Genomic DNA, 24,551 nt, shown 5'->3' on the forward strand with positions numbered 1-24,551 from the left:
TTATGCCAGGAAAAGATTTTATTTTAATCTGTTCATAACATAATTTTTAACAATTTCATCCTCTATCAACAAGTAGAAGAATCACATGCAACTAGGGAGTAGGTCCCAAACCTCCCTTGGTAAGTGGTCCAGAGATCTGATGGGTAATTTGGTGGCTTCCAAGTTATTTCAAGCAGGAGAAGTGGGCCAAAATACCTTGGAGGGGCACTTCTCTCATTGAAATCCTAACCCCTCAGATATTTTGCTTAAAAGTCATCCCTGAGTTCTCGTGGTATTGATTCACAAAGGTATCCAAGGCAATTTTGTATGACCCACCCCCGCCTATGCCTGATATATTGGTAGGGTAGGAGAAAAGAGAAATCCACAAATTCCCAAAGTACAGCAATTACAAATTGTCTCAGTTTTCACATAGCCTTTGTTTCTTGAAAGTGCTGAGTTTTTTTTAGAAATAAACAACACTCTTGTCCCAGAGGAACTATTCTGTCTTACCTCCCCAGAGAGGTTAGTCTTTCCTTCACAGCAAAACTTCCCTATTCATTCCCAGATTGACTGTACAGTATTTTCTCCAGATTTCGCTCAAGACTTATGAACTATCTTGAATCATACTCTGGACGATATGTCCTAATGTACATTAATTCATAAAGATAATTATCCTCTTCCTTTGAATGTGGCGGCAAACAGTGAATAAAGATATGACGAAGGAGTAGAAAGAAACTAAGAAGAAGGAGTGGCTCACATTGGTGAACATGGTACATGTTTAAGAAAGATAAGCACAGAGATGGAGAAGATTAAACCGAGGCTCCTTTGCAAACCCATCATTTTGATACATTCTCATACATCTTCAAATTCTCTCCAGCTCTTTTCTCCTGTTTCCCCAGGCTGCAAGAAAGATGTACAAGACAACGCAGAGAGATAGGAAAAAGAGTTGCATTCGTGTTGCTTCAAGAAAAATAGGTGCAAGTGGGGAAATAAGGAACAAAGGGATAAATTCACAACATTTAGCAAGTATTGAAGACCTCCACATCTATCCGTGCCGTCAGAAAGCTGGCAGTGCTCTGTCTTGGGGTTGTGCTCTGGTTGTTAAAATTTAAAGAGATACAAGGCAAAGACAGAAGGAAGAGAAATGATCCAATGGATGACACCACCTCTTTCAAACAAAATATTCTTGTCAACAAGGAGAATTCAAGGAAAACTATCTGAACACATGAAATATGAATCCAGTTGGCAACATACAACCAAAAAAATGAACCTGTTGCCATCAAGTCTATTCCAACTCATAGAGAACCAGTAGGACAGAGAAGAAAGGCTCCACAAGATTACCAAAGAGCAGCTAGAACATTGCAACTGCCATAAAGAAGCCTAAAAGAGAGGCTCAGGAAACACTACATAGGTTTGGGTTGCTCAGTTGGTAGAGCAGTGGGCTTTCAATCTGACGGTCCAGGTTTCAAGTCTCTGTTCAGGTATTCTTAATTATTTTTCTTACACAGAAGGGCTTCATTTCACCCTAGTTACCTCTCTTAGGAACTCTGCTTCTTCACTCCTCTCATCCCACTTTTTGCTCTACAGAAATCTGAAGAAAACAGAATGTGAGTTTTAGTCTTTAGTTCAAATCTTAGAGAAACAACAGCCTGAGGCTAGAAGAACTAGATGGTATCCGGCTACAACCAATGACTTCCCTGACAGGGAACACAACAGAGAGTCCCTGAAGATGCAAGAGAGCAGTGGGATGCATACCTCAAATTCTAGTAAAAAGACCAGACTTAATGGTCTGACTGCAACTAGGAGGACCCCAAAGCTCATGGTCCCCAGACCTTCTGTTAGCCCAAGACAGGAGCCATTCCCAAAGCCAACTCTTCAGACAGGGATTGGACTGGAGTATAAGATAGAAAATGATACTGGTGAGGAATGAGCTTCTTGGATCAAGTAGACACATGAGACTACATGGGCAGCTCCTGTCTGGAGGGGAGATGAGAAGGAAGAGGAGGAGAGAAGCTGGCTGGATGGACATGGTAATACAGGGTAGAGAGAAGGAGTTTGCTGTCTCATTAAGGAGAGAGCAAGTAGGAGTATATAGCAAGGTGTATATAAATTTTTGTATGAGAGACTGACTTGATTTGTAAACTATCTCTTAAAGCACAATAAATTTTTTTTAACTTGTACAAAATTCAAAACAAATGCATACATTTCTTAGTCTTCCTTTAGTGCAAGAAAAGGCTGGAAGCCTTTTCAATGATTTAAAAGCTGTACATGCACCATGAAAAAGTGATTGTGATGAAGAATTTGTTGGAGTAGGGTTGACTGAATCATTTCAAAGTGAGGACAAAGTTATGTAACACTAAAGGGCAAAAGGAGTTGTCTCGAAGTCAGACATTTATAACTGGGGGACTGCCTGTACAAGGTATCTACAACTAACTCATTTTATGTATGTATATATAATTATATAGTTAGGGAGAAATTAAAGAGAATTTTAAAAAGATATATCATGCAAACATTAATCAAAAGAAAACACGAGTGGCTATATTTATATCAAATAATGAAAACTTCAGAACAAAAAATTAACAGGAACAAAGAGAGACATCAATTAATGATAAAAGGATCAACCCACCAAAAGCAACAAGAAGTCATCAAATTACAAGGAGCTCCCATTCTCATGACTCCTTCCTATGTCGATTCTGCTATAAGTCAAATATCTCATTTCTTCTTTTTAGTTTTCAGTATTATTGCCTTTTATTATGAATATTCTTATAAATCCAAGCTTTATTTACCTTGGGAGGTTGGAAAAATTACACACAAACTTACAGATGTGATGACAGAAATAAATTATACACTGTATTACCTATTACTAATGATAAGTGGGAAAAAAATCCAGTTCTCTGTTTCATTGTAACACTAAGGTAAGTTGAGACTACCTGAATAGCAGTGTTAAATATGTAGGCACCAAACAGCAGAGGTGCAAAATATGTGAAGAAAAAACTGATCGAATTGAAAGGAGATGTAGACAAATCCACAATTATCGTTGGAGACTTCAACACTGTCTCTAAATTATTGAAAAGCAACTAAACAGAAAATCAGCAAAGATATACAAGGACTAAAAAACTGCGTCTGCCAACAGACTTAGTCAACATTTATATAGCACTTCACCAAACAAGAGCAGAATACACATTCTTTTCAAGTCCCCATGGAGCATGAATCAAGATACAGCATATACTCCGGACCCTCAAACAAACCGTAACAAATTTAAAAGAATTGAATCATACAAAGTGGGTTCTCTGACCACAACGGAATCAAACTAAAAATCAGTCACAGAAACAGAAAACAAATTTTCCAAGTTGGAAACTAATCCACACACTTTTTTATAGGTTAAAGAGAAAGTCTCAAGGATATAAAATGAAAATACAACATGTCAAAATTTGTGGGACACACTAAAGCAGTACTGAGAAAGAATTTTATAGCACTAAATTCATACGGAAAAAAAGAAAAAAGCCTCGTGTCAATTATGTGAACTCTCACTTGAAGAACCTAAAAAAAGAGAGAGAAGACCAAAGTAAACTCAAATCAAGCAGAAGTAAAGAAATACTAAAAATAAGAGCAGAAATAAATTGAAAGTAAACAAAATGGAGAAAAGCAGTGAATCAATAAGTAGGTTCTTCGAAAAGATGAATAAAATTAACAAACCTCTAGATTGACAAAAACAAACAAACCAAAAAAAAAGAAGGAAGGAAAACACAAAGTGTCAGAATCAGGAATGAAACAGGGGATATCATTATAGGCTCTACAGACAACAAATCAATAATAAGGAAATAGTCTAATTTATGCTACACACATAAATTTGACAACTTAATTGAAACAGACCAATTGCTCACAAAACTCAAATGGCCACTACTTACCCAAAATGTATATGTATTGTGAATAGCATTGTATTGAGGATATTTAATTTTCTAACTTTAAAAGTCCTCTACCCCTCCCCACGCCCCAAAAAATCACCAGGTCCAAAAAGATTAATTAGAATATTTCAACAAATATTTAAAGAATTAACCCAAACTATACACAATCATTTCCAGAAAATAGAAGGGGAGGGAATGCTTCCTAGCTCATTTTTTGAAGCCAGTATTACTGTCCCCACATGACCCTTTCAATTTTTCCTACCGTATTCTTAAAGTGCCTGGAGAGAACAAGTGGATAACAGGAAAAAGAGCTAACACATGAAATGACCACATTACCTCTGTTAATAAAATGGGTCCTAAAACAAATAAACAATTGACCCCATGAATACAACCAACCTGAGGCTAATCAGACTTGGAAGCCAGACAATCTCTCTCCTGACTACCTGCTATGGATATTTACATCAGAGAAGAAAATTGAGAAGTAATGACATCCCAGATGGGAGTGCTGGGAGCAAACATCAAATTCTGTGTCTTCCCAAAGATACTTTGATTCAACAGGAATACATACAGAGATAGAGACATTTTTCAAACCAAAAAGCATTAGAAATTTACCAGCAGTGGAATAGAAATTCCTAGAAGTTTACTGGTCATAAGAAGCAGATGTGATAAGATTGACCATGAAGGAACAGAGACAGAGACTGTTCTTTACAAAGGAAGCTTTCATCATACCTGGGATCCAGTCACCTTTTATCTGTAGTTGTTGTTGTTGTTTTGTTGTTGTTGTTAGGTGCCGTCCAGTCGGTTCTGACTCATAGCGACCCTATACACAACAAAGCGAAACACTGCCCAGTCCTGCCCCATCCTTACAATTGTTGTTATGCTTGAACCCATTGTTGCAGCCACTGTGTCAATCCACCTCGTCGAGGGTCTTCCTCTTTTCCAATGATCCTGTACTTTGCCAAGCATGGTGCCCTTCTCCAAAGACTGATCCCTCCTGACAACATGTCCAAAGTATGTAAGACGCAGTCTCGCCATTCTTCCTTCTAAGGAGCATTCTGGTTGTACTTCTTCCAAGACAGATTTATTCTCGCTTCTGGCCGTCCATGGTATATTCAATATTCTTCACCAACACCACAATTCAAAAGCATCAATTCTTCTTTGGTCTTTCTTCTTCATTGTTCAGCTTTCACATGCATATGATGTGATTGAAAATACCATGGCGTGAGTCAGGTGCACCTTAGTCTTCAAGGTGACATCTTTGCTTTTCAACACTTTAAAGAGGTCCTTTGGAGAAGATGTACCCAATGCAATGTGTCTTTTGATTTCCTGACTGCTGCTTCTGTGGCTGTTGACTCTGGAACCAAGTAAAATGAAATCCTTGACAACTTCATTCTTTTCTCCATTTATCATGATGTTGCTCATTGGTTCAGTTGTGAGGATTTTTGTTTTATGTTGAGCTGCAATCCAAACTGAAGGCTGTGGTCTTTGATCTTCATTAATAAGTGCTTCAAGTCCTCCTCACTTTCAGCAAGCAAGGTCGTGTCATCTGCATAATGCAGGTTGTTAATGAGTCTTCCTCCAATCCTGATGCCCCGTTCTTCTTCATATAGCCCAGCTTCTCATATTATTTCCTTGCATACAGATTGAATAGGTATGGTGAAAAGATAAAACCCTGACGCATACCTTTCCTGACTTTAAGCCAATCAATATTCCCTTGTTCTGCCCGAACAACTGCCTCTTGATCTATGTAAAGGTTCCTCATGAGCACAATTAAGTGTTCTGGAATTCCCATTCTTCTCAATGTTAACCATAATTTGTTACGATCCACACAGTCAAATGCCTTTGCATAGTCAATAAAACACAGGTAAACATCCTTCTGGTATTCTCTGCTTTCAGCCAGGATCCATCTGACATCAGCAATGGTATCCCTGGTTCCACATCCTCTTCTGAAACCAGCCTGGGTTTCTGGCTGTTCCTTGCCGATACACTGCTACAGCCGGTTTTGAATGATCTTCAGCAAAATTTTGCTTGCGTGTGATATTATGGATAGTGTTCTATAATTTCCACATTCAGTTGGATCACCTTTCTTGGGAATAGGCATAAATATGGATCTCTTCCAGTCAGTTGGCCAGGAAGCTGTCTTCCATATTTCTTGGCATAGATGAGTGAGCACTTCCAGTGCTGCACCTGTTTGTTGAAACATCTCAATTGATATTCCATCAACTCCTGGAGCCTTGTTTTTCGCCAATGCCTTCAAAGCAGCTTGGACATCTTCCTTCAGTACCATTGGTTCCTGATCATATGCTACCCGTTGAAATGGTTGAACATCGACTAATTCTTTGTGGTAAAATGACTCTGTGTATTCCTTCTATTGTCTTTTGATGCTTCCTGCTTCATTTAATATTTTCCCCATAGAATCCTTCACTATTGCAACTTGAGGCTTGAATTTTTTCTTCAGTTCTTTCAGCTTGAGAAAGGCCGAGCATGTTCTTCCCTTTTGGTTTTCCATCTCCAGCTCTTTGCACATGTCATTATAATACTTTACTTCGTCTTCTTGAGAGGCCCTTTGAAATCTTCTGTTCAGTTCTTTTACTTCATCAATTCTTCCTTTTGCTTTAGCTCCTCGATATTCAAGAGCAAGTTTCAGAGTCTCCTCTGACATCCATCTTGCTCTTTTCTTTCTTTCCTGTCTTTTCAATGACCTCTTGCTTTCTTCATGTATGATGTCCTTGATCTCATTCCACAACTTGTCCAGTCCTTGGTCACCAGTGTTCAATGTGTCAAATCTATTCTTCAGATGGTCTTTAAATTCAGGTGGGATATACTCAAGGTCATATTTTGGCTCTCGTGGACTTGCTCTGATTTTCTTCAGTATCAGCTTGAACTTGCATATGAGCAATTGATGGTTCTTGGCCCCTGGCCTTGTTCTGACTGATGACATTAAGCTTTTCCATCTTCTCTTTCCACAGATGTAGTCAGTTTGATATCTGTGTGTCTCATTCAGCAAGGTCCATGTGTATAGTCGCCATTTATGTTGGTGAAAGAAGGTATTTGCAATGAAGAATTTGTTGGTCTTGCAAAATCTATCATTTGCTCTCTGGCATTGTTTGTATCACCAGGGCCATATTTTCCAACTACTGATCCTTCTTTGTTTCCAACTTTGATCCTTCTTTGTTTCCAACTTTTGAATTCCGATTGCCAGTAATTATCAGTGCATCTTGATTGCATGTTCGATCAATTTCAGACTGTAGCAGCTGATAAAAATCTTCTATTTCTTCATCTTTGGCCCTAGTGTTTGGTGCATAAATTTGAATAATAGTCCTATTAACTAGTCTTCCTTGTAGGCGTATGGATAGTATCCTATCATTGACAGCATTGTACTTCCAGACAGATCTTAAAATGTTCTTTTTGATGATGAATGCAACACCATTCCTCTTCAAGTTGTCAGTCCCAGCATAGGAGACTATAGGATTGTCTGATTCAAAATGGCCAATATCAGTCCATTTCAGCTCACTAATGCCTAGGATATCAATGTTTATTCGTTCCATTTCATTTTTGACCATTTCCCATTTTCCTAGATTCATACTTCATACATTCCAGGTTCTGATTATTAATGGATGTTTGCCGCTGTTTTTTCTGATTTTGAGTCTTGCCACATCAGCAAAATTATTTGTAGTAGTGCCCCACTAACAGTGGTGTCCTAAATCAATTCTTATGTAAGTTGAATATCTTTTTTTTTTTGCTTTTCTTAGTTTTCATTAATGTTGCCTTTAATTGTCAATATTTTTACAAGTTTATCCTTTATTTTGCATGGTTGGCATGAGAATAATAACATAAACAACATTGTATGTAGGGCATATTAAGAACGACAAGATGTACAAAAAATGCGGATGTTAAGTGCGGTTCATCGTAACTCAAATATGGTGTAAGTGGGATACTGCCTGTATGTGTTTCCCATTTTGACAGAAAAGCTTTTCCCTGCTTCTTCACATGGGTCTACCTCCTTTTGTTGTTAACTCTGGTTTCCAGTAAATATTTTATTTCAAGATTTAAATTAAGGAGGAAAATGGAGTTAGTGAGGTAGTAAAGGAAAATTGATATTATGGAATATCGGCTGAAGATGTGTTGATTCTAGTTATTTCTTCTCCTTTCGTATTAGGAAAGCTTCTAATTCCCTGACTGCGTTACCTTGCCCAGAGTCCTAGCCAAGCGCTCATCTAAAAAGACTCGGGGCCTACAGCCGTCCATCGCTGAATTTTGGGCCAAGCTCCGATAGAGAAATCGGTGGGCATTAAGATAGGGTTTTCTGCTTTTGCTCCATTGTTTGGCCCAGAAAACACAATGCACTAAAGAAAACTGTCTGCAGAAGCCTTTCCCCATCTCTTTTTCTGCCTTTCTGTCTTTTTAATAACACTACAAATGAGAGCCAGGGTGAACCACCAGTTAACGTGCAGGCTTTTGCGTCAAGATGTTGCAAGTGATTCCTTTGGGATCACGCTCTTCATTTCTCCCCTTTCTTAACATCTTCCTTAGGTTGTCACAGTCTCCTTAAGGGATGTAGAGGCTCACAGCCTGTGAATGGAAGAGCATTGAAGGAATGCACCGGGTTATGTTTTTACCTTCTATGTATGCAGGAATGGTATTGAAAATATTAGGAGAACTACATCTGCATTCCTTCGGGCGGGGGAGCACTAGAAAACGGGTGCCATGGAGTGGATTCCGACGCATAGTGACAGTATGAGACAGGATAGAACTGCTCCGTAGTGTTTCCGAGAATCTGCCCGTGGCTTTTTGGTTGATAGCCAAGTTCTCAACTCCTGGACGACCCCGGGGCTCAATTCCTTAAAGAATGAGTTTAAACCGTGTTGAAATAGAGGAAAACTCTGAAGGTGCTGGGGATGGATCTCTACACCTCTTACATGCAAGGCACGCGTTCTACCAGTAAGCTAAGCCCTCCTTCTGGAGAAGTTTTTGCTAAACTTTATTTACACTTAGTTCTACTACACTCCTAAAGCCTTGGAATGCAACTGTTATATTAAAAAAGCTATGATCATAATTATGCAAAGGGAAACAAAACTGCTAAAACCGGAGATTGCTCCAGGGACCTTTAGATCTTCAGTCTAACGCTCTCCCGACCGAGCTATTCCCGCTGCCTGGGGATGCCATTTTACTTATGCACCGAAGTATTGTTTATAGGACTCCTACGTTTATAAGTACAAATCCTCTTCACTATTATCTACGGACAAATCTGAAATTACGCAAGGTCTATTGCCATCCGTGTCTGAAAAATGTGATCCAATTTTTGGAGACCGTTGATGGGATAGTAGAGGAGGAGTGCAAAGAAGGGAAAGTAAAACAGTAAGATTCTTATCTGCTTGGTAACCTCAGGCTGTCCCACACTCCAAACACTACTCAGAAAACTAAGGAAATTCCAAATGAAATGATGGAGCCCGTTCGTTCTTTGTCTCCTCTTTCAGTCCATCTTTTCCTGTCTTACTTTTCAATGGCACTGCGAAGGGGAACAGAGGATTACCGAACAAATTAGCGTGGTGAAGGGCTTCTAGCTTTGGAGTAGAAATGGGAAAACAGTTAATGTTTATTTCCATACGAATACGCAAATCGTGTGAGTTTATTGTGACCAGGCGGAGGTGAAGCCTCTCCTCAGCTGCGTCTGGGGGTCGGGGTGGGCATCAGGAAGTTATTCCTTATGTTCGCAACCAGGGAACAGAGGAGCTCCCGCATCACCCACCTGGAAATCGAGTCATGGTTCTGTGTGTTGTGCCTAAATGTATGCGTTTGTGAGAGAGCTTCTTTGTTGTGGAAATAGATCTCCCAGTTTTTGCTGCATGTGTGGACGGTCTTATTTCCCAGATCCCAGAGCCTGCGTCAGTTTGCAAATGACCCATTCCTTGCTGTGGTCCCCAAACCCTGAGAGGACACATCCCGCCAGCTCTCAACCCACCAAAGCGATCTGGTCGATGTCCTTGGATCTTCCCTCCCCTGTCGGCCTACCCTGCTGATCCCCTCAGGCGTTTCAGTCCGGGCGTGTCCTAGGGGCCAGGAGCTCTGTAGCTTCACCTCGACTTCCACCGCTCTTCTACAGTCCCATGCCGGACATTCTCCGGGAAGCAGGGCTGCGGTCTTATTCACAGCTATCCAACCCCGCCTTCTGAGCGTCCCGGGGATGCAACCGCGGGCAGGGGCGGGGGTTACCGCAGGGTGCAAGGGCCTGGTTAGAGACCAGAAGAAGTTACATTGTTTGCGAGCGGATGACCTACTGCGCTTGAAACCAGCCTTGAGTGAGTAGGGTACAGCGGGGTTTCCCTGGAGCCCAAAGACTCTTAACTTTAGGAGAATTTTACCTGGATCTAGGAAACCAGTGTGGCCAGCCGGCCTCCCTTCTCCTGCGCCTTCCCCCAAGAGGCTCTACACCTCTGGTTTTCTGATTAGTCATTATAGCGCTCCCTTTTGGCATTCCGGGATTGTAAGGAGCCATGGTTTTTTTGTTTTGTTTTGTTTTGTTTTTAATGGTTTTATGACGGCACTCGGTGGGTATGGTTTTGAGGGAGACTCAGCAGCTGAATTCAACCCTCCCAGCCTTCTCGTCTCGTCCGTTCCGTCCCCTCCAAATCACTGCTTGCTGTGAGTGCAAGTGACGATCACTTGTCAGTGAGAGACTCAGTGAAATTCCTTTGTTAGAGACCCTCATTAGGGCGTCCGAACGAAGATTCTAAGTTATAAAAGATGAGCCACGGAACGGCGAGGTTTGTTTTTAGAAAAGTGCATCCCATTTGGAACGATTGGGCTGCCTCGACACTTGCTGAGGGTTATCCTTGGACTAAGTGCATTTTTGGCGCTGACACTCAAGCGGCTCGATACTCTGAATGCGTTATTAGTTCTACAGCACATGTGAATAAGCAAAACGTCTGCTTGTTGTTTGTCCACATTCTCACCGCAAACTGATCTGGATAGTGTAAATTTTGCACCAAGAATATTTCGCCTAATCAGAAAAGAAAAGAAACAGCATTAAGCCTCACGTTTGTAAAAGCCCTATAGCTTGGCTGGTTAAAAGTCTTGTAAATAATAGATAATGGGTTCGAGTCCTAGTGGGAGCTTGCTTTTTTTCCTCTCCATGGAAAACCAATCTCCTTTCTATCCTCCCTACCCCGAAATTCTCTACCCCACTTACTGCACTCTAAATTCTGATTGTACTGATCAAAAGCAGTTGTGGCTGCAGAATTCTCACTCCCAAAACAAAAGTGATATGCCCTAAGTAACTTTTCATGGAAATGTTTCCATTAAATTATTCCAGTTCTTTTTCTGCAACATATCTTCATGGAGTTTCTACTACGTGATATGCACAGATTCCAAACTTACACAGCTGCAGCTAGCAAAATATTGTTTGCATTTATCCTCCCATTCAGCAAGCCTTTTGTTAGCAATCAATTCCAAATAAACATGGGTAAAAATACAAAATGAAATATGATAGTAGCTAATCTTTTTAAATTGTATAATAGAAAAAGCCTAAGAATAAGCCACATGTCCATTAATTGGAAGCTATTTGAATGATCTATGGTATATACATACAGCTGTGTAATGGATTCAGCTGTGTCCCTCTCAGAAAGATATCTTGAAGCTCTAACTCCCAATATCTGAGAATGTCACCTTGTTTGGAAATAGCTTCTTGAACATGTTATCAGCTAACTTGACATAATATCATATTGGGGTAGTGTGGGCCCAAATCCCATTTGAGTGGTATTCTTATAAAAGAGGGGACAAGACAGAGACACACATAGAGGGAAAAAGGCCACGAAGTTATACTGCAGGTGCAATCCAAGGGCCACCTGGATTTACCCGAACCTGGAAGAAACAAAAAAGCATCTTCCCCTAGAGGCTTCATAAAATCATAGCCCTGCTGTTACAGTGGATAAGTGCTCAGCTGCTAACCAGGAGTTAGGTGGTTGGAAGCCATCAGCCACTGTGGGGAGAAAGATGTGTCAGTCTGCTTCCATAAAGATTAATCCCCCCATTGGAGTCAAGTGGATTCTGACTCACAGTGACCCTATAGGACAGACTAGAACTGCCCTACAGAGTTTCCAAGGCTGTAAGCATTCATGGAAGCAAACTGCCACATCTTTCTCTAGCTGAGCTCCTGTTCCATTCCAACAAGCAGCCACTGTGCCACCAGGGTTCCCTCTGCAAGGGTTATAGCCTTGGAAACTCTATGGGGCATTTCTACTCTGTCCTATAGGGTTCTTGTGAGTCAGAATCGACTTGGTGGCAACAAGTTTTTTGACAACCTGAATTTGGACTACTAGAATTTAGAACTGTGAAGTCAGGGGCAGAAAAATATTAAAAGGTAATATAATAAACACAAAGACATAAAGGTCATACATACTATAAAGGGTGTATTTCAGTGACACCAAAGCTTGGGAATAATAGCCTGAGAACTTTATAAAAATATGGATTCCTTGGTCCACTTCCCCATTCCTGATTGCATTGAAATAAGATAGGGTCATAAATTAATATACTTTAGAATTGTCCCCCGGTAATTTTTACCATCAGATAGGTTTAGAACTACTGGCATAGAAATTTGAATGGGGAATAAGGAGCCTGGGGAACCTTCACCCAGGAAGAGGAGCAGTAGACACAAAGAAAGTGGGAGGGGAAAGATGGCTAGGAGGGGCAGAGTGCTATGTCCACTGATAAAGAGGGGCTGCAGATGCTGGGAAGAAACATAGATGGTTGAGGCACAGGTTAAAAAAAAGGAAGAAGAAAAGAAGTGGGTGGGAGAGGGCTTGTACCTGTGTCTCTGTGGATGCAAAGGATTCTGGACCATCAAGGAGATAGATCATTTCTGAGCTTTCCATCTCTCTTGTGCTTCCTTGAAGTTAACAAGTAGTAAGAAGGCTCTCTCTAAGGAAAATGGACTTAGATCATTTGTTCTGCAGAAAACACCAGCTCGTTTCATGCACAGCTTTGGCTATGAGAGTTCAGAGACGGTCTTGCCATTGCAGGATAGACAAACTGCACACTTTGGATGGCATACATGAGATTGTTTTTGTTTGCAGCACAGAAGCTCCGATCTTGGGGACTTCTGAGAGAACTGAAAGAAATTCTATTGGTGGTGGTAGGGAGCAATGTCGAATGTAGAAGGGGGATCTGCCTGAAGATTTTGCCTTGAGTTTATCAAATATTAGTGCATTGTGCTTACAAAGCAAGGCAAATAACAGAAAGAATACTTAGAGAATAAAACCAAAAAGCCAAACCCTTTGCCCTCGAGTTGATTCCTACTCATACCCACCTTATAGGACAAAGTAGAACTGCCACACAGAACTTCCAAGAAGAGCCTGATGGATTCGAACTGTTGACCTTTTGGTTAGCAGCCAAAGCTCTTAACCACTAAGCCACCAGGGTTTTCACCATGGAATATTTGACAGTAATTGTCAGGAAAAGTTGAATCCCTGAGCTAGGTTAGCACAGTTGATGTGCCTCAGACTCTGTGAGGGTCCAGATTTCAAAGGCAGTTTTAGGCTTAATAACCACATTTCCAACTTTTCATTACAGGCCATTTGAAACCTAGAATTCTCCAGAGAAGCTTATTCCATCATTTAGAGTGGGCTATTTTATTTCTCACATCTTTTTCTTGGCCATCAGCTACCAGTCCGAGAGCAAGACTGTGAGCCAGGAAAACCAGGGTCACTATAATGTCGATAACAACTCTTTATACAATATTTCTAGTGGTTTGCTGTCACTGACATAATGCAAACTATTGACCAAATCTAGTATGATGACAATTATTGGGACATAGGTTTGCTCATGGTCTTCTTGAGATTCTGCCCATTTTTAGTTTTCTTTAATGTTAACTGCTGATCTTTGAGGAACCTTGGTGGTGTAGTGGTTAGGCGCTTTGTGGTGCAAACCACCAGCCATTCCAATGGAGAAAGATGGGGCAATTGGCTTCCATAAAGATTTACAGCCTTAGAAACCCTATGGGGCAGTTCTACTCTGCCCTATAGGATCACTATGAGTGGGAATGCACTGGACCACAACAGGTTTAATGTTCATGGAATCAACTCAACCTCAATGGCTAAGGGTTTGGTTTCAGTTGTTGGTTTGTTTATTGATCTGTGCCAGAAGATACAACCTAAACTCCACCCCTCCCCTCCAGCAACATCTCTAGAGCCAACCACTGGAAGTCAATTCAAGAAGCTTCCACATCTTGCCCAACAATAAACAAGCAAGTATGGACTGGGAACTTCTATCTTCTGATATGGAATCAGAGGCCTATCCATCAGGCCTCGGGACCAATACACTAAAAAGTAATCAAAATCTGAAAGTGAAAGAGTTGCTAGGAAGCCTTCAGTTCCTGTTTTCAAATTATTAACCTTGCAATTGAAAAAAATTTAACAACATTCAAAAAAGAAATCAAATATCACCTGAAAGCTCTGAACATAATTACTTAGAATTAATAAACTGTGAGATTGTGAGATACTCAGAAGTGACATATTTCTTCGAGGGCTCACTGGTCTAAGTCACTGATAATAATGATGCATCTGGGTAGAGTAATATGAGTCAAGAACTAAATCTGCAATAAACGAGAGCAGATTGCAGCACGAGAGGGAACACCATACGTTGGTTCATTCAAACATTTCCTGTCTCAAAGATAACATGGTACTGCTCCAGCGAGCAAAGTTTGAAAGCTCAAAGAGGAGCTCCCTTTGTCAGAAATGCCAGCTTTTAACATCAGGAAAATCTTTTATTAGAATCCATTCATAACATAGGTATTAACAAGTTGACTCTCTACCAACAAGGAGAAGAATCACCTGATATGCAGGTGACCCAGGGTTGTGGGTCCCAAATCTCCATGTGAGAGTGCTCCTGATGTCTTTAGGTGAAGTTTGGAGATTTCCAAACTACTTTTTTCAAGTAGGGAGAAGAGAGCCAAAATAGCTTGGGGGGACACTTGTGTCATCGAAATGCTAATCTCCCAGGTATTTTCCTTAGAATTTTTCTCTAACTTCCTTGTGGATTGAAGACAAACCAATCCAAGGTGATTTTGTGTGACAGGCCACCAACTATGTATTACATATTCATAAGGTATTATGTATTACATATTCAAAACTTCCTAAAGAATTTGCATTATATGTTCAGAAATTCCTAAAGAAAAGCAATTACATATTCTCGGTTTTCACATATTCTCAGTTTCTTGGAAGTGCTGGATTAATTAGGAGAAATAAACAATAGTCTTATCCCATGCCCTGTGGCATCTTTCCTCCCTAGACAGCTTAGTCTTTCCTTCATCCCAAAACTTCTCTTTTGTTCCTGGATTATCTGTATAGCATTTTTCCAGGTTTAGGTCGAAGTCACAAACTATTTTAGATCACATTATGGATGAATATCCTAATGTACAAACTTCATCAAGAGAATTATCCTATTCCTTTGGATGTGAGCAATAAACAGTGAATAAGGCATAAAAAAGGAAGAGAAGAAGGAGAAGGAAGAGAAGAGGGATTAGAAAGAAAATGAAAAGTAGGAGTGACTCACTCATGGTAGACATGTTGCATCATTAAGAAAAGCAAGCATAGAAATGCAGAAGATTAAACCACCACCCCCGAAAAAGGGAGGTAAGGTTGTGTGATCATTAAGATTGTGTGTCAACTCAGCTGGACCATGATTCTCAGTGGTTTGGCAGTTATGATGTAGTTTGGCAGTTGTATGATGATGTGATCACTTCCATGATGAGATTTGATATGTGATCACCTCCATGTTGGGATCTGCTGTGAGTAGCCAATCAGTTGAAAAAGGATTTCCTTGAGAGTGTGGCCTGCATCCAGTATAGGTGGACTCTTTGGCAAGGATCTTAAGCTTTTGCTTGTTCTGGAACCTGCAGCTGGCTTCTGTTCCTCTGACTTCTGTTTCTTCGGACTTGAGCTAGCAGCTTACCTGCCATCTTGCCTACTGATCTTTGGATTTGTCAATCTTCAAAGCCTGTGAGCAAGAGCCCTGCTGTCTGGCCTACTAATCTTGGCTGTGCCAGCCCATGGTACGTGAATTGGGGAAGTCTCCACACCGACCCAGAGACGTTGGACATTCCAGCCTGTTCAACCCCATGAGCCATTTCCTTGATATGACTACCTCTCTCTCTATATATATATGTGTTTACATGCTTGACTGGTCTTGCTTCTGTAGAGAACCCAGCCTAAGACAGCTTGCTACGCTTAATTTGAATGGGTAATATGACGACACACTGTGATTTATATATACATATAGATGTACATATATATTGTTTTACCACTAAAAAAAAATCTATGCAAAGAGATACACTGAAAAACTCTATAAATTAACATGGATTTTTAAAAAGTTCAAGTCATCTGTAAAGAGACAGCAAAAAAGAAGTAAAAAAGAGAGAGAAAGTACAAACAGAAAACAAAATGCCAAACGCAAGCTCTGGAAGAATCAACAATTACATTGAATGTAAAAGGTCTAAACAAACCAATTAAAATACAGAAATTGGCAAGTGGATTGTAAAATATGACTATAGGCCATCCCAGGTTATGACATAGATCACTTCCTGACGGTGTCTGTAAGTCGAATTTGTAGGTAAGTCAAAACAGGTTGCATATGGGTCTTATTTAGCTTTCCTTTAGTGAAAAAAGACTGGAAGTCTTTTCAATGATTTAAAAGCTGTGCGCACAGCATGTAAAAGAGATTGTCATGAAGAATTTGTTGGAGTAGGGTGGGTTCAATCATGAAAGTGTGGGTGAATTTCTGGTTTTCCAATTTGATAATGTTCATATGTACTGGTCATTGTGAAACATTCCTTGGACTCGAACAGACATGGCTGTGGCAGCACATTTTGTCCATTTTTCTGCTTTTGTCTATTCTATAATATTCCTTGGAGTTGGATACACATGGATCTGGCGGCATGCTTGTCCATTTCCTACTTCTGTCTCTTTGAATATATGCCAAATAAAACACTCTTTTTGCTTTACTAAACTTGTGGTGTTTTTACCCTAGAACACAGATCACCTATACTTTTACAGTGGACTTCTATACCGCTTACATCTGGTTCTTGGAAGACTGAAGAATCAGGAAAGCCAAGGTTGCCACAAAACAAGAGTCCCTTACAAGAGTCAAACAGAAATAAAGCAGTGGCTTAGGAAAGAAGAATGCACATGGGAGGGCAATGAAGAAAGTGGGTAGTGGCATGATTTCCTCCAGGGAGGAAGAGGAATGGTCTATTAGCCACAAAGCAGTGTCTTTCAGACCATAAACCTACCTAATGCCAAGAAGATTTTAAATCACAATTCCCTCATGTTATAGGCTTAACAACTTGGTCCTAGACCAGAAGATTGGCCTAATCACAAGGTGGTGTCTGGAGAGACAGCAGAGTCCAGGGTTCCAAATCTTTCTGTGAGGACAAAGATCACCATTACAGTCTCAGGAAATGGACACACAAAGAGAGAGTGGAGGGAGGGAACAGGCTGTCGCATTAGGGAGAGAGCAATTGGGCATATGTAGCAAGGTGTATATTAGTTTTTGTGTGAGAGACTGACTTGACTTGTAAACTTTCACTTAAAGCAAAATAAAAATTTTTAAAAAGTAGAGTCTCTGTTTTGAAACTTGCAGTCTCTTTTAGCTTGGATTTTGAGTTGAGGGCCACTGCGCTGTCTTACTTATCTAGTGCTGCTATAACAGAAATATCAGAAGTGAACAGTATTAATAAACAGAGGCTATAAGTTCAAATTCAGGACCCTAGCTCTAGAGGATGGCTTCCTCTTGTCAGCTCTGGGGGAAATTCCTTTTCTCTTCAGCCTTTGTTTCCTGGTTCATTGCAGATCTCCATGTGGCATGGTGTGTATCTTCTCCCATCTTTGCTGGCTGAATTGCCCCTTTTATATCTAGTAAATGATTGACTCAAGACACCCAATGCTAGTCCTTCCTCATGAACACAACAAAAACTACCCATTTCCAAATGCGATTGTAACCACAGGCATAGAGGTTGGGATTTACAACACATATTTTAGGAGGACACAGTTCAGTCTATAATAGACACCCAAATAGCTTGACCAAACTGCAGGTCTTTTTGTTACCAGTCACCAATCTGACACAAAGGGTCCTTCTATTTTCCCAAGTAAGAATACACACAAAAGACAAACTTTAACCTCAGTAAGCTTTTTTTTGCTTGAGTCAAGCAAAAGGAGTCAGCAAGGATATAAGCCTTTCCAAAAGACTGGCTCAAAAAGGGAAGCAAGCCTACAGCTTTTAGGGGTTTGGTGGAGACAACAGAGTAATGAATATTAAGTGGGTGTCTTTCAAGGGGCAGGTATTTCTCAGAATGGCTGTGTATGCTAATTAGGTTGCAGGAGCATCTGGAATCTAAGATAGAATCTGCTGATATTCAAAATGGAGTTCTCTGTGCAGCCCTTGACATGACTTATTATGGGACATACCACAAGGGCACTTGATTGCCATCTTTGGAGGGCTAAGGAAGGCTAAAGAGTGGTCACACTTTGTTCTTCTCAAGTGGAGCCTACAAAGGAGGAGAGGACTAGAAAAAAATGCTAAGACGGAGATAGTAATTCACGGCTTGTTTCAATCTTATCTCATGTTGACAAGGCAGGTTCCTGTTTATCCAACTTCTAGCTGATAATCTTTTAACAGCTGCTTTGTCTTTTTTTTGTTGTTGTTCAGCCACTGACACAGTAAACCCTATCTGTCTCATTTTCACTAGAGAGCATCACTTTGCTTCTTTGTGAATTCATCCAGAAAAAATAAGCAATGTATTGTGTGACCTCCAAAGTCACCTGAACTATGGAGGTGTTGAAAAGATGAGAAACTCTCCATGTAAGGCAAATACAGCTATGGCTTGAGAATGGACAGCACACCCCAGGAGTCACTCTTACTGCTCAGCACACACCTGGTCCTTAGCATTTCCTTCTCAAATGTAGAGTCGTACTTCTCAAGCTTTAGCATCTGTACACTTGGAGGACTTGAACCACAGATTCAGTGGATTTAAGGTTGGGCCTTGAATTTGGGATTCTAATCACAGCACTCTAATTTCTCCCCATTCGTTACTCCCCTGTGCAGTATTGACTGTGGCAAACATACTACTGTTTGCTTAAAGGGCCTAGAGAGAACATGTGGATAACAGAAAAAAAAAAAAAAAAAGCAAATACATGGAATAACAGCATTGCATCTGTCCATAGAATGTAATCTAAAACATAAATATTTGACTTCAGAAACACAGCCAACATGGAGCCAGTTAGAGTTACAAGCCAGATCGTCTCTCCCCTGAGTACCTGCTATGGGTATTTGTGTTGGAGAAGAAAATGGAAAAGTAAAGGCATCACAGCTTGATAGAGGGTCAGATTCAAAGGCTGGGACAAACATCTAATTCTGTCTTCCCAAAGACCTTTGATTCAAGGAAATATGAACAATGTTAGAGATAGTTTTGAAACCATTAAGCATTAGAAATCTTCAAAAGGTGCAATCAGTGGACCAGAAACCCCTAGAATTTTCCTGGTCCTACAAGGCTGATGTGATCAGATTGACCATGAAGGAACAGAGGCAGCGTATCTTTCTGTGAAGGAAGCATATAGCATACCTGTGATCCAAAACACATAAACAAGAAAGTTTGCTGGCAAGGATTTGATTCTGACTCCTAGGGACCCTGTAGGACAGAGTAGAACTGCTCTATAGGGTTTCCAAGGAGCTCCTGGTGGATTCAAACTGCCCACCTTTTGGTTCGCAGCCATAGCTCTTAACCATTATGCCACCACCTGTGCTCCATTCACCCTTTATTTGTAGCTGTATTACCAACTGCCAATCTGACACAAAGGATCCTTGTATTTTCCTGAGTAAGAATACACACAAACTTTATCTTCAGCAAGCTTTCTTTTGCTTGAGTCAAGCAAAAGGAGTCAGTGGGGATCTAGGCCTCTCCAAAAGACTGACTTGAACAGGAAAGCAAGATTAGGGCTTATATGGGTTCGTGGAGACAAGAGAGTAATGAATATTTAGTGAGCTTCTTTCAAGGGACGGGCACTTCTCAGAATGGCGATGTATGCTCATTGGGTTGCTCAGGCATCTGGAATCTATGATGGAACCCACTGATATTCAAGATGGAGTCCTCTCGACAGCCCTTGGCATCCCTTATAATGGGATATAGCGCAAGCCCACTTGATCTTCAGCGCTACATGACCATCTTTGGAGGGCTAATGGAGGTTAAACAGCACGCTTGGTTTTTCTATGCACGTGGAGCCTGTAAAGGATGAGGAGACTAGAAAAACACTAAGGAGATCGAAAATCATGGGTTGTTTCAATCTTATCTCACGCTGACAGGGTGGGTTCCTGTTTACCCAACGTCCAGTTGATAATCTTTTAACACCTCTTTTGTTCAGCTGCCAGTACAGTTAACTCTATCTGTCTCAGTAGCCCCCTACTAACGATGATGTCCCAAGTCAATTCTTACGTAATTTCAATCTCTATTTTCTTTTTTAGTTTACATTACTGCTGCCTTTTATTGTCAATATTTTTGTAAATTTGATCTTTATTTATTTTGTGGGGTTCGCATGAGAATGATAACATAAGCAACATTGTATTTAGGACATATTATTAATGATAACATGTACAAAATGGGGGGTAGTCATTGCAGTTCATTATAACTCAAATAAGACCCAAGTCTTAAAGGACCTGGATCTATTCTCCATTTTGACAGTGATTTAGGAAATAATACTGGAATCATTATTCCCTCTCCTTGAGAGTAGAGAGTGTGACCCGGCTGGAGATGGGCTCAGTGGACCTCACAAGGACTCACAAGGACACATCAGTTGGGCCCTGAGATAGACAATAGACAGAATAATCTTGGAAAATATCTTTTAGGGAACCTTCACAAAAGCCAGAACACAAAACTTTCCACTCTTATCTTTTTCTGTTAATGTACAGTGAATAGAAATTTGTTGGACCAGTGAAGACTGTCGTTACTGAAACCTGTACCAATCATTGTCAAGAAATGCAATTCAAAATGTAGGATGACAGTTTCTAGCCAATCTGTGAAAAGGTGAAGCTTTCAATGGTTTTGGCCATTTGTAATGTTAATATATACTGATGACTCTGTAACCTTCCTTGGACTCCGACAGACATGTCTGTGGCAGCATGCTTGTCTGTTTTCCCATTCTTGTTTATTCTGTAATACTCTCTGGACTTGTGCAGACATGGCTGTGAAACGTCCTTGTCTGTTTTTCCATTCTTGCTTACTCTGTAGTATTTCCTTGGACTTGGGCAGACATTAGCTCTGGCAGCATGCTTGTCCACTTCTCAACTTTTGTCTTTTTGAATAAAACTTTCTTTTTGCTTTAATAAACTTTGTGATGTTTTTTCCCTCCAACAGTTAATGGCGTAGTCGTCAAGAGTTTCTGGAGCTACAATCCAGTCGAACTCGAGGACACATGGACTGTGGAGTGGAAGCCAACAAAAAGAGAGGTCCTATTTTCTGGACCCACGTGTTCCCACTCGACTTCACTTCCACACTGACAGAATGACTGCTCTTGGAAAATGAGCCTTTGCTTCTTTTTTGTTCTCGATCTCATGTTTTCTTAAGCTTTGTTCAGCATGTTTGTTCAGAAAACCGGTTGGTTGATTAAGGAGAATCTTTCTTAGGTTTTTGCTTGATCATTTGGCTAAGAGTGATACTTGGTAACTCTTTAGGTAAACTGCAATTTAGGTCCGAATTCGGGTGTTTGAAACATTAAAGAGGTAGCTCTGGATCACCATAAGCCACAAAGTTTGGGCCTTTTTGTGACTCAGAAAACCTGGAAAATAGTCATCTGTTTTGCCAGATCTCCAGGGGGAGGTGGGAGCTCCTGACCTGTTTTGCCAAATTCTCAAGGGGAGGTGGCAGCTCCTGACCTGTGTTATGAAATTTGGAGGGAAAAGTGGTAGTTCTGGACCTTTTTTATGAGATCGTTTCTCAATTAAAAAATCACAGTGTTAAAATTAAAATCATCAGTAGCTTCAAAGTACTTTCCAATTGGAAGAACTAGTGTATTCAAGGTTTAAAATTAGAGACTAGGTCTCTAGCCAGCAGAATGAACTAAAATCCAAAAAAGGAAACCAAAAGCTTGGACCCTAGAGCTTAATATCTTGGATAAATGAGCTTGGATTTTCCCCTCAGCTCCTGAGACACTGGTTTGGGGTTCATACTGAAAAATGCTATAAAGTGAGTATACCAGAAGTAATTTGGAATTTCAGTAATCATTTTCGGAAAATGACCTTTCGTTTGTGTTGTCTTTTCTTTCCTCTTTAGAGAACATTTGCTTGATGCTCAGCTTTTGTCAAAAGTTCTAATATTCCTCCATCTGAAGCTCTGGCAAATCAATAGGTTTTATCTAGAAACTGTTTTCTTGGTTGAACTGAGTCGATCTTACCAAAAATTACTGCATATACTTTTAGAAACTAGGATCCCCATATCCTTGTTTTGAGTGGTATTGTTCAGTGACCTCATGTGATTTTTCTGTCTTCTTTTGTTCTAAGAGTTTGCTTCTGGTCTAGAGTGTTGTGTCTAAGTTTCTGTCTTGTATCAGATTAGAGGTTATAGCTAAGAATTATTGGTTTTTTTTAAGGCTGTCTTCGAACCTCAATTCCTTCCTTGTTCAGAAAACCTGCATCATGTGTCTATCTTATGATTGAGGCTTTTAGTAGTTACTTAGAGAAACTTTGATATAAACTGGTCTGTTTGAAAAGTACACCAAGACCTTTATGTTCTGTATGTCAGTCTTAGGAGCAAAATCTTTCTAAGTAATTTAAGCTAGATGTTATATGAAATGTGTTTTAGTTAAAGAAGAAGGATAGTTTTGTCTTAAAGTAAAAGTAACAGTTCCAGAACAGCAAAAGAGAAAGAAATTAGTTACTTTTGCCTTTCAAAATGTGTAGGTGGACTTAAACATAGGTAAATGAATCGAGATGATTCCCTCCTCTGCCCCTAGCCCTCAGCCACCAAGGTCAAATAGAAATCACAATGAAACACACCTTAAATGGCCTGGGAAAAAAGCCAGCTGATTAAATTAGATTGGGAAAATATGAAAAATTGTAAAAGTCAAATGAAAACTTGGAATATTTAAAGAAACTTTATTTCGATTAGTTATGTTTTATGATGTACAGGCTTAAAATAATTTCTAAGACCTTTTAGGTAACTTAGTGATGTTGAATTGAGTTCATAGATACTGTCATGATTTAAGCTTATATACTTTTGCTTTTTATACCACAAGAAAAATGATGTATATATATTTGTGTGTGTGTGTGTATATTTGGGTGAGCTAATGAGTGAGTTCATTTTTGCCATTTAAAGGGATGTACTGTAAGAGATATACAACAAAGACAACCTTTAAGAAGTTTATTAAAAAGAAATTTATTCCATAGGGTCAAAAGTTTTATCTGTCTGTCTAAAGTTTAATGGTTTAATTTATGAGGTATTAGGAGATTTTATAGCATATAAAACAAAGAATTAGTTTTCTTGCTGTTAAAATAAAATTTTCCTTGATTTCTGAGTTAAAGAGTTAATTTATTAGTGTAATCTGGCTCTAAAACAAAGGTTCTGTCTCTAACTAGGATAAGATTCCTGAGTCAGAAAACAAGCTATGTGGCTTTAGGGGGGAAAAAAAAAACCTAAGGTTTTTATTTTGAGATCTTTGGTTAAATAACTAAAGTATTATTTCATAGTAATTTATGATAAACTCCTGACAAGTTTGAAACTTCATGGAAAGCCACAAAATTTTTATAAGGGAAAAGTGCTAAAAAGGTTTATTTAAGATGTTATAAATTGCATAGAACGTGTTGTTAAAACCAAGAGACGTGCCGATTCTTTCTCTTTGGGTTAAAATTTATATCTTAGTATTTTCTCCTGTGTTTTTGTCTAATCTTAGACAACAAATGAATAATATTATGTCATAATTTTATTATTTCTTCATTTCAAACTTTGTTTTTTAAATCTAACATCATCAAAGTCAAGAGTTTTACTGGAGAATTCAAATCATTTACCTTTGAAGTTATTTTTTATAACTATTTATTACTGAATATTACTATTCAGGTATTTACAGACTTGGTAATCTTGGTATATTCTTACTATACCCTGACTATATGGTTTTATGTCTCAAGATAATTATGTGTTACACCTGAAGTTCTTTAAAAATACAGTTAATGGCTACATTTAGAAAAATTTTTTATCTGAAGTTTTTTTTAACTACTTTGACCTTTACACTATGCTTGTAATTAATTTCTATCAGGTCTTTCACTATCAAGAGTTATGTTTATAAATTAATCATGGTCATATTAAGTTTTCTCATCTGCAGATAAGTTTTTACTTTGCTGATTTTCTGAAAATATTTGACCAGAATATCTCAACAAAAAAGATGGATTATATTGAACTTGTAAAAAAGACTGTAACTAGACTCAGTCAAGATTTCCAGAACTCTAAGAAGCTGATGATTTTACAGACTGTGGTCGATCCAGAATCACTTGCAACAGAAGTTAACAACATAAGACTGAGTAAACGAAACGATACTATGGGTTTTATGTGAGAATATTTCTGATGTTTTAAGGCCTTTCTTTCTGGAAATAATACTTTACAGTCCTACTTTCTACATATAAGAAACCATTTTCCTCTTT

The sequence above is a fragment of the Loxodonta africana genome, chromosome 1, assembly GCF_030014295.1.
Source record: "Loxodonta africana isolate mLoxAfr1 chromosome 1, mLoxAfr1.hap2, whole genome shotgun sequence".
Lineage (NCBI taxonomy): Eukaryota > Metazoa > Chordata > Mammalia > Proboscidea > Elephantidae > Loxodonta > Loxodonta africana.